The sequence below is a fragment of the Jaculus jaculus genome, chromosome 19 (assembly GCF_020740685.1).
Source record: "Jaculus jaculus isolate mJacJac1 chromosome 19, mJacJac1.mat.Y.cur, whole genome shotgun sequence".
NCBI classification, from domain to species: domain Eukaryota; kingdom Metazoa; phylum Chordata; class Mammalia; order Rodentia; family Dipodidae; genus Jaculus; species Jaculus jaculus.
In genome coordinates, this window is record NC_059120.1 from 22,914,946 (window position 1) to 22,926,954 (window position 12,009).

The window sequence follows — 12,009 nt, forward strand, 5'->3', positions numbered from 1 at the left end:
GAAAGGCAAACTAATAAGATGAAAAGGAGACCTCGGGCCACAAGGGGGCTAGAGTGGAACAAATAAGGTTAAATAAATAAGGTTTGGGGAAGAAAATATGAGAAAAACCTTCACTCACACAACAGTAGTTCCTTTTGTACTTATCTGCCATTCCCTGTAATACAGACGGGCATGGAGGCACAGGCTTGTAATCCCAGCACTTGGGAGGCACAGGCAAGGGGATCAAGGAATTCAAGGCCAGGCTCATCTACATAGAGTTCAAGACCATCCTGGATGCAAAAGACTTAATCTGAAAACAAAGGAGGAGGAAGAGAAGGAGACTGATCCAGAGTTAAAATGGATCTGGCCATGTCACTGACAATAAGATGAACAAGTTCTTGGGAGAGACAAGGGGGGGGGGGGCATACAGCAGTGAGGGAGAGATCAAGAGAAGTGTAAGAAGTGAGAAAGAGACAAGTGTGGAGAGGAGGAAAACAGTGTACAGGGTGGACTATAAAGGGAAGGATGCAGAGAAATGAGGAGAGGCAGGGAAAGAAAAAATAAAGTGGAGTCAAACCTAAGGAAGCGAGCAGAGAGACCCTAACAGAGGGAGGAGGAGGGACACTACTCACAGGAAACAAGTTCCGGAGGACATGTAGCTAACTAGAGCACTAGGGTTTTTTTTGTTTGTTTGTTTTGTTTTTTTAATTTTATTTATTTACTTGACAGAGAAAGAGGGAGAGAATGGGCGCACCAGGACCTCTAGCCACTGCAAGCCAACTCCAGACGCATGTGCTCCCTTGTGCATCTGGCTAACATGGGTCCTGGGGAATCGAACCTGGGTCCTTTGGCTTTGCAGGCAAACTCCCTAACTGCTAAGCCATCCCTCCAGCCCGAGAGCTAGGTTTTGCCGAGAAACTATAATTACGAAAATTGACAGAATGAGGGTCCTTGGTTACCTGGTATCAGTTAATGTTCAGACTTAACTTCTTTAAATCCACTGATTAAGCTTTAAACAAAATCAAAAGCAACAGTAACAACGAAGCCACCTAAAAAAAACAAACCTCACACATCATGGGAGGAGAACAATGTACTTTGGAGAACTCATGAAAACCCAAGGATATCACTAAGAAGAATGGATTCTGAAGGCCAGGGATGGGAACCAGGGCGGCTGTCAGGGTGTTTAAAGGAAGGTAAGTGTGTAGTTTATCTGCCCTGGGTGATTCTCACCATGTTCCTCAACAGCTTTGCCTCAAAACTATCCCAAACCATCAATTATTGTGTACACAACCTGGCACGTAATATAACAATACAATTATAAAACCATTCTCTGGGGCTAGAAAGAGATGGCTCAGTGGTTAAGCCTCTTGGCCTGAAAGCCTAACATACAAATTCGATTCCCCAGGACCCACATAAAGCCAGATATACAAAGTGGCACATGCATCTGGAGTTCCTTTGTAGTGGCTAGAAGCTCTGGACACCCATTCAGTTTCTCTCTCCCTCTCCTCCACTGTCTACTGGGTGTGGTGGCACATGCCTTTAATCTCAGCACTCAGGATGCAGAGGCAGAAGGAGCACTGTCAGGTTCAAGGCCAGCCTAATACTACATAGTGAATTCTAGGTCAGCCTGCCTGGGTGACAGAGCTAGACCCTACCTCAAAAAAAAAAAAAAAAAAAAAAAACTCTCAAAAGTAAAACCATCATGTATCTACTGCAGAAGTCCAAAATCTTGAAGCATCAGCAAGTTGCAAAAACAAAAATTTCTGGAATCACCTCATAATTGAAATTAATTTTGTTTTTCCATCTTACAGTATTATTGTCTCTGGTATACTTTCCTTCAAAAGTAGAAAAGTCGTCTACATGATGCTTTTGAGTCTGCCATTCTATGCAGTCACAACTATATTTCTAACATTTTCTTCATGCTTTCTCTTCAAAATGTCCTTGGTACTTGACTGAACAGATAATAATCTTTCCATCTGCAGTTGTGATGTCATATGCATTGTTAAATTTGTTAGGTAGATGTTTTCATAGCCCTGAAGTTGGTTCTGTAGTTCAGGCAACCCTTACTTTTCACATCTGACCATAGTTCTGAAAACCTTGGACAGCTGGAGTCACCTTTGGTTGTCACAGTTGAAGAAGGGGTTCTACTGACATCTAGTGGAAGACCAAGAATGCTACTCTTGTCAGGCACAGAAGAGCCAGCTCTGGACAAGGAAGAAGCATCCAGCCTCAAAAGGTCAAGATACCTTCTTCTACTACTTTATAAGTGATGGGTTGGAAGAACTTGTTTAATTGTAGTACAATATGCCCCCAGCAAAGCCTGGACCATGGCCATTTTATAGAACATATAACATCAACCAAAATGCTGCCAGAAAACATACGGGAAGAAAGGTGTCTACAGTAAGAAATTTTTAAAAGACAGGTCAAATGCAGGCATAAGCAAGAGCACATTAATCGTTCCACTGTAGCAGACAACTAGAAAACTGGAATATATAAAAACGCATCTTTCAGACCCTGGACTGCACAGCACAGGACTATAATCTCTGGAAGACGGAGTCACAAACAAATGAGGTAAACTACAACTTTCCAATTGTCTTTTGCCTGAGGCATTTTTGAGACCAGAGCAAAGGAAGGGAGAAGCCAAGCAGAGAATGGAATTCCTGCTAACCTGAGGAGAGAGGATGTAGTTGCAGGGCAGCTAGTCTGTAGGGCAGATATATACCAGGGAGGAAGAGGACTGGAAAAGGATGAACTCTGGAAATTTGCATAGGAAAGTCCTTAACTTCCTCTGAGCCCTGAAATGCACACATGTGGAACAAAACTCCAGGAGGACGGGCAGAGACCTGCAGGGAAGCTGTAGCTGAATGGTTCTAAGGCTCCACACAAAGGTGTGAGATCTCTGACCTCTCCTGGCCAGAGAATAGAAGGGCCTGTTGAATACCCAAGGGAAGAGTCCAGAAGGGGTATGCCTTGTAATACATCAAACTTAACAAAACCTCAAAACATGTACATTTTGCATTTTTAAAAGCTGTTATTTAAAACAGAGCAATGAATAGCATCTGCAACAAATATTGCATACAATTGGGTTGAAGACACACGAATGACAATGGTATAAAGGAGAGAAATAAAAATATACAAGAAGATCTTTATATGTGAAAGAGCACAGTATTACTTGGAGGCATACTATAGTAAGTTAAAAATATATATTCAGATCTCTAAAAGTACAATTAATGAGCCAATAGTGACCATAAGTAGAATTTTTAAAACTTAATACAAAAGAAGACATGACAAGAAAAAGAAAGACAGGACAAATGAAAAGCAGAAAAAAAAAAAAAAGGGCATCAGGCTTAAGCCCAATCATAGCAAGAATAACATTAAATATAAATGCTCTAAATACTCCCGGAGAAAAGACAAAAACTTGGGTTGCTGGGGGTGTAGCTCTGTGGTGGAGTACCTGCCTAGCATGCAGGAGGTCCGAGAGATATAAACTTTAAGAAAAGCAACACTCTCAGATTAAGTAAAACAAGATGCAACCATATACTGCCTGTAAAAATAATAGATTTGAACTACAGACATACAAATATACATTAAAAGAAAACCAACAAGAAAAGATACACTAACTACGAATCAAAAGAAAGCTGAAGTGGCTCTACTGTACACTAGACAAGCAATTTTACCAGAGAGCTCAAAAGTGCTTAATAATGATAAACACATCATCTCATTATAAAGTCATAGCAATCTTAAAAGCACAGGCACCAAAAAAGAATTCTAGGACACATGAGACAAAATCGGTATTGTAGTTACCTTTGTGTTGCTGGCACAAAACACCTGACCAAAAGCAACTCGTGAGAAGAAGGGTTTGTTTTGGTCTGCAGTCTCGAAGGAAAGCTTCATGACAGGAAGGAAAAGATGGCAGCACACCACCTCCAGCAAGGTTCCACATCACAAACTGCCATCAAGTAGGAACCAAGCATTCAGAACACATGAGATTATGGAGGACACTTAATTCAAACCACCACACCCTGACAGAAATACAAGAAGAAGGAAAAAAAAAAACAACAAAACAAAACCAGACAATCTCTCAGTATTGGTTAAGATTTCAACAAACTTCTCTCAGTATTGATAAAAACAGAAAATTATTAGAGATACAGAAAGCTTGAAAAATACTGTTAACAAATGATAGGCTTTTACAGAATGTCAACCTTAAATGGCAGAATACACATTCTTTTCAAGTATACATGGAATCTTCACTAAAACAGACCATGTGCAAGACCATAAGATAAGTCTCAATAAATGACTGAAATCATGTAAGTTTTCTGAACCAAATAAGATTAAATTTGAAATGAATAACAGAAAGATATCTGCAGAATCCCCAAATATTTGGAAATAATAAAACATGTTTAACCAATGGGTCAAATTTCCACAAGGGAAATTTTAAAGTATTTTGAGCTCAATAGAAATGAAAACACATTTCAAAATGTAGGGATTACACAGTAAAATTTGTGGTTATAGAAATGAACAACTTTAGATGATTTATCTTAAAAAGGGTATAAAATATAATCTTCCACTTTAAGAAGCTAGACAAAGAACAAAATAAATTCAAAGTAAGTAAAAGGAAGGAAATAATGATTGAGCAAGAATTAGTGGCATAAAAGATTGTCAACAGGGAGAGTTAACGTCTGTCAAGAAAAAAAAAAATTCAAACTCCAGATTCTCTGCTCTGGAGGGTGTGCATGCAGAAAGGCAGAGACACCCGAGGAAATAAACCACCCCAAGGCCCAGGTGAAATCACAGAGGAACTGGGGAGACAAGCCAGAGTGCTGCCTCCATGGTGAGCCTGACAATCAGCGCCAGGGCAAAGGAGACAGACGCTGAGGACACTCACCATATGCCAAAGCAGAGATCCAAAGGCTCTTAAGAGCTCATCACTGAAGTAGACTTCAAACTCACCCACCATGGCTCAGGAATTTTCCGGAAAAATGGGCAGAAAGATTATAAGAGCCACAGGCTGGGACATCATACCTAGAGGCATTGCACTCCCCGCCAAAAACTGACTGCTGTTCTCACAACACATAACCCACAACCCTGTGGGGAATACCAACAACCCCACTGAGGAGGGTCCCTGTGGAACGGGGGCAGGGAGGAGGGGAAAGATGGTACCAACACATAATATACCCACACAAAGCATGTTCTTAACGAAAAAAAAAAATCAACAATTCCAATGAAATGGAAAATTTCACAGAAAAACACAAACCTAATGAAAGAAACAGAAAATCAGCTGGGCTAAGACAAGTAGATCCATGATGAGTTCTAGGCCAGCCTGGTCCATATGTAGTTAATTCAGTGGACAGAGTGAGACTGTCTAAGGCAAAAAGAAAAAAAACCCAGAAAATCTAAATAATCCTGTTAGTCCAATACATATTAAAAACTGAATTTGTAATTTAAAACTTTCTATAAGGAAAACTTATAGACCTAGATGGGTTTTAATAATCAAGTTCATTGAACCAGGGAAACAAATCATATACAAAAGCTTGGAAAATAGGACAGAATCTTTCTCATCATTCTGAGTCAGTATTACTCAGACAAAGATATTACAAGAAAAATGCAGACCGAATTCCTTACTTAACACAGTATTAGCAAGTCAAATACTACAATATCATGGCTAAGGGCTTTTGCCAGGAATGTCAATTTAACATTCACTAACGAAACACCAAAGATACAGAAAAAGTTACCTATCCATGATAATGATACAGTCAACAAAGTTAGAAAGGAATTTCTTCTGATAAAAGGCATTTCCAAAAAAAAGTCTATAGCTACCATCAGAGTTAATGGGGAAAGGCAGCTGTTCTCCTTAAGAACTGGATTGATATAATTAAAGTCTGAGTCGGTACAATAAGAAATAAGATGCATTCGGATTGAAAAAGAAGCAAAATGCTTTATTCAGAGATGATAAATCTATGTACCTAAAATATCCTAGAGAATTGATAACTAAGGTACTACATCTAATCACAGAACAACTTAATCAGAATAAAAGTCTACACACTATAATCAATTTTATATTTATAAAAAATAAACGGATGGGGCTGGAGAGATGGCTTAGCAGTTAAGTGCTTGCCTGTGAAGCCTAAGGACACCGGTTCGAGGCTCAGTTCCCCAGGTCCCACGTTAGCCAGATGCACAAGGGGACATATGCGTCTGGAGTTCGTCTGCAGTGGCTGGAAGCCCTGGCGCGCCCATTCTCTCTCTACCTCTATCTGTCTTTCTCTCTGTGTCTGTCGCTCTCAAATAAATAAATAAAAAATAGACAAAAAATATTAATAAATAAATAAATAAACAGATAAAAAGTTAAAACCAGTGTGCTTATAGATGATCAAAACAAGGTATTTTTAGGGATGAGCTTAACAAAATGTGCAAAAGGCTAAGCCTAAAGCTGTAAAACATGACTATAAGAAATTTAAGAAGCAAATAAACTGATGGTTTGCCATTTTCATGAATGGAAAGATTAAAAATTCCCCCCACCCCTTTTTTGAGACAAGGGTCACAAGGTAGCTTAGAACTTTCTATGTAGCTCAGTTTGTGGTGGCTCATGCCTTTAATCCAGCCACTTGGGAGGCAGAGATAGGAGATCAAGGCCACCCTGAGAGACTACATAGTGAAGTCCAGGTCAGCCTGGGCTAAAGCGAGATTCTTCCTCAAAACAAAGGTTGGAGAGCTCAGACTTCCTGACTTCAAGATATACTACAGGGTTACAGTATGACACTGGTATGGTGAGGGACGAAATAGTGAGATCAACGGAATAAATCCTGAGTCCAGTAGCAAAACCACATATATATGGCCGACTGATTTTTAATAGAGGTGCCCAAGTAATTCAATAGGGGAAAAAAAGTAGTCTTTCAATAAGTAATTGATGCCCATTGCAAGTGAAAACAAACTTCAAATGTTATTTTACAGTAAACCCCAAAATTTACGTGGTATGTACTGTAGACTGAAACATACAACTAAAATCATGAAGTCTTGGAATTTAGGGAAATAGTGAGCAGATGTCTGTTTGTATAAATAAAGTGATTTTTAGCATCACAGCCATGTTTATGTGTTGAGTATAATGGCTTTGCAGCTACAAGAACAGAGTTCAGCAGTCAGGTCAGTATGACCTCCTATACCAGCCTAAGTATTAACCAGCTGCTTCTCTAAGAAAAACTTTTAGGCTCTTTTACTGAAAGAAAATTTAGGTGAAAACATGGAGAATTAGTTCCCAAAAAGACCAAGAACCATAAAAGAAGACATTGGCAAACGATGAAATTTAAAATATTTACTCTTTTAATGATACTGTCAAAATGTGAAATGCAAGGTTTGTAAATTGAGAGAAAATATGTATCAAAGGAATTGTATCTACAAGTTATTTCAGGAACTCTTACAAACTAATAAGAAAACAAACCAATAAAATAATGGGTACTGAGGTAAATAGACACTTTGCATAAGGAGACATACAACTGGGCAGTAAGTACGAGGCATAGTATTCAACATCATTAATACAAAGGAGAGGAAATCTTCAGTTATAATAAGATATTACTGAACAGTCACATGAATTTTAACTCCAACTAGACTGAAATGCTACATGTTGGTGAGGAAGTCAAGTGACAGCGACTGTATGTAATACAATACTGCTCCATAAGGCACATAATCACAGAGAAAGCAATATGGCAGCTCCTCATACAGCTAAACATACATTTAACATAGTGTATATAATACAATTCGGGGATAGAGAGATGGCTTAGCAGTTAAGCGCTTGCCTGTGAAGCCTAAGGACGACACTGGTTTGAGGCTCGATTCCCCAGGACCCATGTTAGCCAGATACACAAGGGAGCGCACGCGTCTGGAGGCCTTGGCACGCTCATTCTCTCTCTCTCTTTCTCTCTGCCTTTCTCACTGTTTGTTGATCTCAAATAAATAAATAAAACAAAAAAATTTTAAAACAACAACAAAATAATATGGAAGAGGGCTGGAGTTCAGTGGTTAAGGTGCTGCCTACAAAGCCTAATGATTCTCCCAGGTTCACCAGTACCCACATAAAGTCAGATGCACAAAGTGGCACATATATCTGGAATCTGTTTGCAACAGCTGGAGGCCCTGGCGTTCCCATTCCACCTCCTCCCTCCCTACCCCCCTCACACTCTAATCCCTGTTTGCAAATAATAATTAATAATAATAATATGGAAGACTGAATGAATGGGAATATAGATAAAGAACATTGGCCAGGCTTAGTGATACATGCCTACAATCCCAGCTACTCCAGTTGCTGAGCCAGGACAGCAAGTTTGGCAATTTAGCAGTATCCTATCTCAAAATTAAAATTAATTAATTAATTAATTCCAGAGGGTGCAGCTCAGTAGCAGAGCATGGGCCTAATATGTTGGAAGCCCTGGGTTGAATTCCCATACTGGGACAGGGCTTCAGCGAACGATCTGCTCAACTTTCATAAGAGTCTGAAATTCTCCATAAGAAATTACTGTGTTTTGATTTTGTTTTGTTTGTGTGCATGTGTGTTATAGGCATGTGTGTCTGCTGAGGCCACAGGAGAAGGCTGGGAGCCCTCTTATCACTCATCAGCACACTTCATTCCTGGGGGGGGGGGCTCTCCCTCAACCAGGAGCTGCTGTGAGCCTGAGATTGTAGTTACAGATGTCTGTGGTCCCGCCCAACTTTTTACATAGGTTTTGGAGTCCAACTTGGCAGACTCCTGCTGACAGACCCTCTAGCTTAGGCAGCAAATGCTCTTAACCCTGAGCCTTCTCCTCCACTCCCCTCCCCCAAAACAATTCTGGGCTCTAGCAAGGCTCTTCCCACGAGCCTCATCACTCCAACCACCCCCAGCCTCCTCACTTTCCCCAGTCAACCACAATGTCATGTGCGCTCCAAGGCCGACCCAATCCTATTGTCCCCTGAGTGGTTTCTTTGGAAGCTAGCCAGCTACACACAAATCTAAACCCACTAAGCAGAAATTCTGACAGATAAATTATAAGCCAAATTATGTGAAGTGCTGTCTAAATAGTTCCTGAAATGCTACTTACTCCTCTACTATTTTCAAAGTATGTTAAATGGCTCCTACCTCTTCCTTAAAAAGAGGGACTGTGGTATTTGAAGAGTTTCTCAGGAGCACAGATTGAAACATTCTTCCAGAAAAAAAAAGATTCTTATCTAAGGAGGTAATATCCTCCAAGGTCTGCTCTCTAAACAAGGCAGCTTATTTCCTTACCACAGTAATAATAAAGACAAACAGACAAATATAAACCCTCCACAAAAAGCTTTATCATACCAGAATGTATCCCTAACTTTCCCTTTAACCTCTCCCGCTGCCTCCCTCCCCCTTGAATGTGCCCTACTTGTGCGGCTGGTGTGTGCTCATTACCATGTTGGAGGTGAGTGGGAAATCAAACGCGAACAAGCAAAGAGAGAGCCTTTAAAGCAGAAACATGCAAGCTGCATTCAGGACATCCTCATCCTTGCACACATTACAGATAACTAGCAATTCTGCCCAGGGCCCTTCTACTTTCTGAGCTTATTTAAACCATTCTCTTGGGCTGGGAGATGGCTTGGCAGTCAAAAGGTATTTGCTTGCAAAGCCTGATGGCCCAGGTTGGATTACCAGTACCCTTGTAAAGCTGGAAAAGAAGGGTAATACAAGCACCTGGCTTTCATTTGCAGGGGCAAGAGGCCCTGGTGTGCATGTGTATGTGCGCGTGCACGCACGTGCACACACACACACACACCATGTACAAAAAATATTTTTAAAGTTCTCTTGCCTTCAAGCTTACACAAACACTTCTTCCAAGCCAGCTTTCCATTCCCTCCCCTGAAAATAACCATCCTTCTACTTTCCTATAGAGCATCTACACTATTTCTTATAGGGGTCTTAAGATACCGCCCATATAGTCCAATACTATCAAACAGATGGAAGGGTTCTACAGGGTTCTGTCTAGCAGAGTGGGATCCTGCTAGGTTTCCTGAGTGAATAAAAAATATATTCCCAATGGCACAAGAATGAAAATCCTTCCACAGTGCCTTCTGGGCATGAGCTTGACACAACATAGAGCTAAAGCGCTGGGATTAGTAGCAGTTACTGTAAAAGCTCACATTCTTGGGTCAAGGGCTTTTCCACAGGGATGTTCGGGTGCTGATAATTGAGGTGGATGTACTATTTTAAGAGGAGTGGGAATGAACAGCCAACTATATATATTCATTGAGCCGTGCCTTCTTCACCTCAAAGATCCATTTCCCGTCAATGTGGGGACTGAAATATTTTCCTTATCTTAATCTTATTTTCTTCAAGTTCACTTTCAGACTTCTCAAAATCACGAGACCAGAGCTACACATAAAGTGAAGGTAAAGAGCCTGAAGGGCCAGGGTTTCTTAACTTGCACAGTACTTGAAGCATTTCTACGTGAGCATTTCTGGCAAAGTGCCTGTAAGAAATCACTAAAGAACCGAAAATGTGTTGAGATGTACTTATTCGTTCTAACCACTCTTTCGCATTTAATGTTGAGTCATATTTTGTAAAGAAGGAAGCCCCCTCTGCCAAAGTCAATGAAAAGGTGCATTTCCAAGTAAGAGGAAATAAAAAGGTAAACCGAACGAAACCTGCTTGGCAATTTCAGCTCCACTGTGGCCTTGGAACTTTCATCTGACACTCCTTACACCCTGAAAGACCCACCGTTAGAGCATGTTAAAAAGCTCACTCCCCCTCCACTTCCACCTCCCCAAAAAGCGGTGAAATTCTATCCTTGGTCCCTACAATGGGACAGAGGTGAAAAATCAACATAAACCTGCCACATGCCGAAGGGCTCCAAGACAAGAAAAGCCCTGAGCTACTTGTTTTTCCGGTGGAAGCAAAGTCCTCCTGGACACTAGATTTCCAGCAAAGACAAGGTCCTGGGACATCCCAGGCACCAGCTCACAGGGACAGGATTACCACGTAGTAACTGCAATCTCGCGGTTTATCAATTCCTATTTTGCAAAAGCACACGACCTACCCTACGGGCCACGACTGGGGAAAAAAGGTGAATGGGAACGTAGGGAACAGCAACAAGCCAATGACGGTAACAGACACGCCAAGGGAGAAGGACCCCGGGGAAGGAAGGTGTTTTTGCAACTTTAATCTCACCTCCCCCCCCCAATCCAAAGTAACAAGCCAGAGCCTGGACGAGGTGACGTTTCGTAAGAAAAAGTAAATAAGCAGCGTGAGGTGTTCGGTGAACTGACCTCAGCCTTTGCATCTGTCGGACAGAAATTTCTGAAAACGTCACCGAACTTTAAAAAAAAAAAAAAAAAAAGCGATCCAAGAAAGAAGGACGGACGTGCCGAGCCGAGGACGGAAACCGATGGGGGAGGGTCCAGGCAGCCCCTGGATTCCGCAGGGAGGCGGGGCGGGGGCCGGGGCCCGGGCGGGAAGACGCGCGCGCCTAGGAAGGCCGACCCGGAGCCCGGGGGTCCGCAGCGCCCGCTCACCCCGGACCGACTCTGCCGGATCCGCCCGGAACTTCCCCGGCTCGGACAGAAGTTGGCCGACGGCCCCTGCGGGAACGAACCCCCGCCGCCGCCCGTCACTCACCGCGGGGCTCCATCGCGCGTCCTGCAACGCGGACGCCTGACGCACTCTCACGGCCTCCGCCGCCGCCTCAGCGGGCTGCAGCTCGCCGGCCCGTCCCCATCCCCACCCCGTCCCCGTCCCCCACGGCCGGCCCGCGGACGCCCGGTGCCGCCGCCGCCGCCGCCGCCGCCGACTCCAACAACCACAGCTGCAGCCGCCACCAGCGCGCCGGCCGCTGGCCCCGCCCACCCTCGCCGCAAGCCTCCCGCCCTCGCCGGCCCCGCCCCCCGGAGCCAAGCCCATTGGCCCGCGCCCGAGGGGGCGGAGCCAGGAGCAGGTGTGGGCGGGGCGGGCGCCGCTCTCCCGCTGCGTCCGCAGAACCTTGGGCGGGTCCAGGTCCCTGGGTCCCAGGACGCGTCCAGGAGTCACCTTTTCCAAGCTCCTAG

At 43.0% G+C, this 12,009-nt stretch overlaps 1 protein-coding gene across 2 annotated transcripts in view; it reads right to left on the reverse strand.

Moving 5' to 3' along the window:
• The window catches only part of Arhgap29 (Rho GTPase activating protein 29), an 80,272-nt gene extending 68,596 nt beyond the window's left edge, over positions 1 to 11,676 (reverse strand). For both annotated transcript variants that reach the window (XM_004663968.2, XM_045138327.1), the window contains exon 1: positions 11,585 to 11,676. The gene's annotated coding sequence lies outside the window, so the exon portion shown is untranslated. The remainder of the gene's footprint in view (positions 1 to 11,584) is intronic.
• Between the last annotated feature and the right edge of the window lie 333 nt (positions 11,677 to 12,009).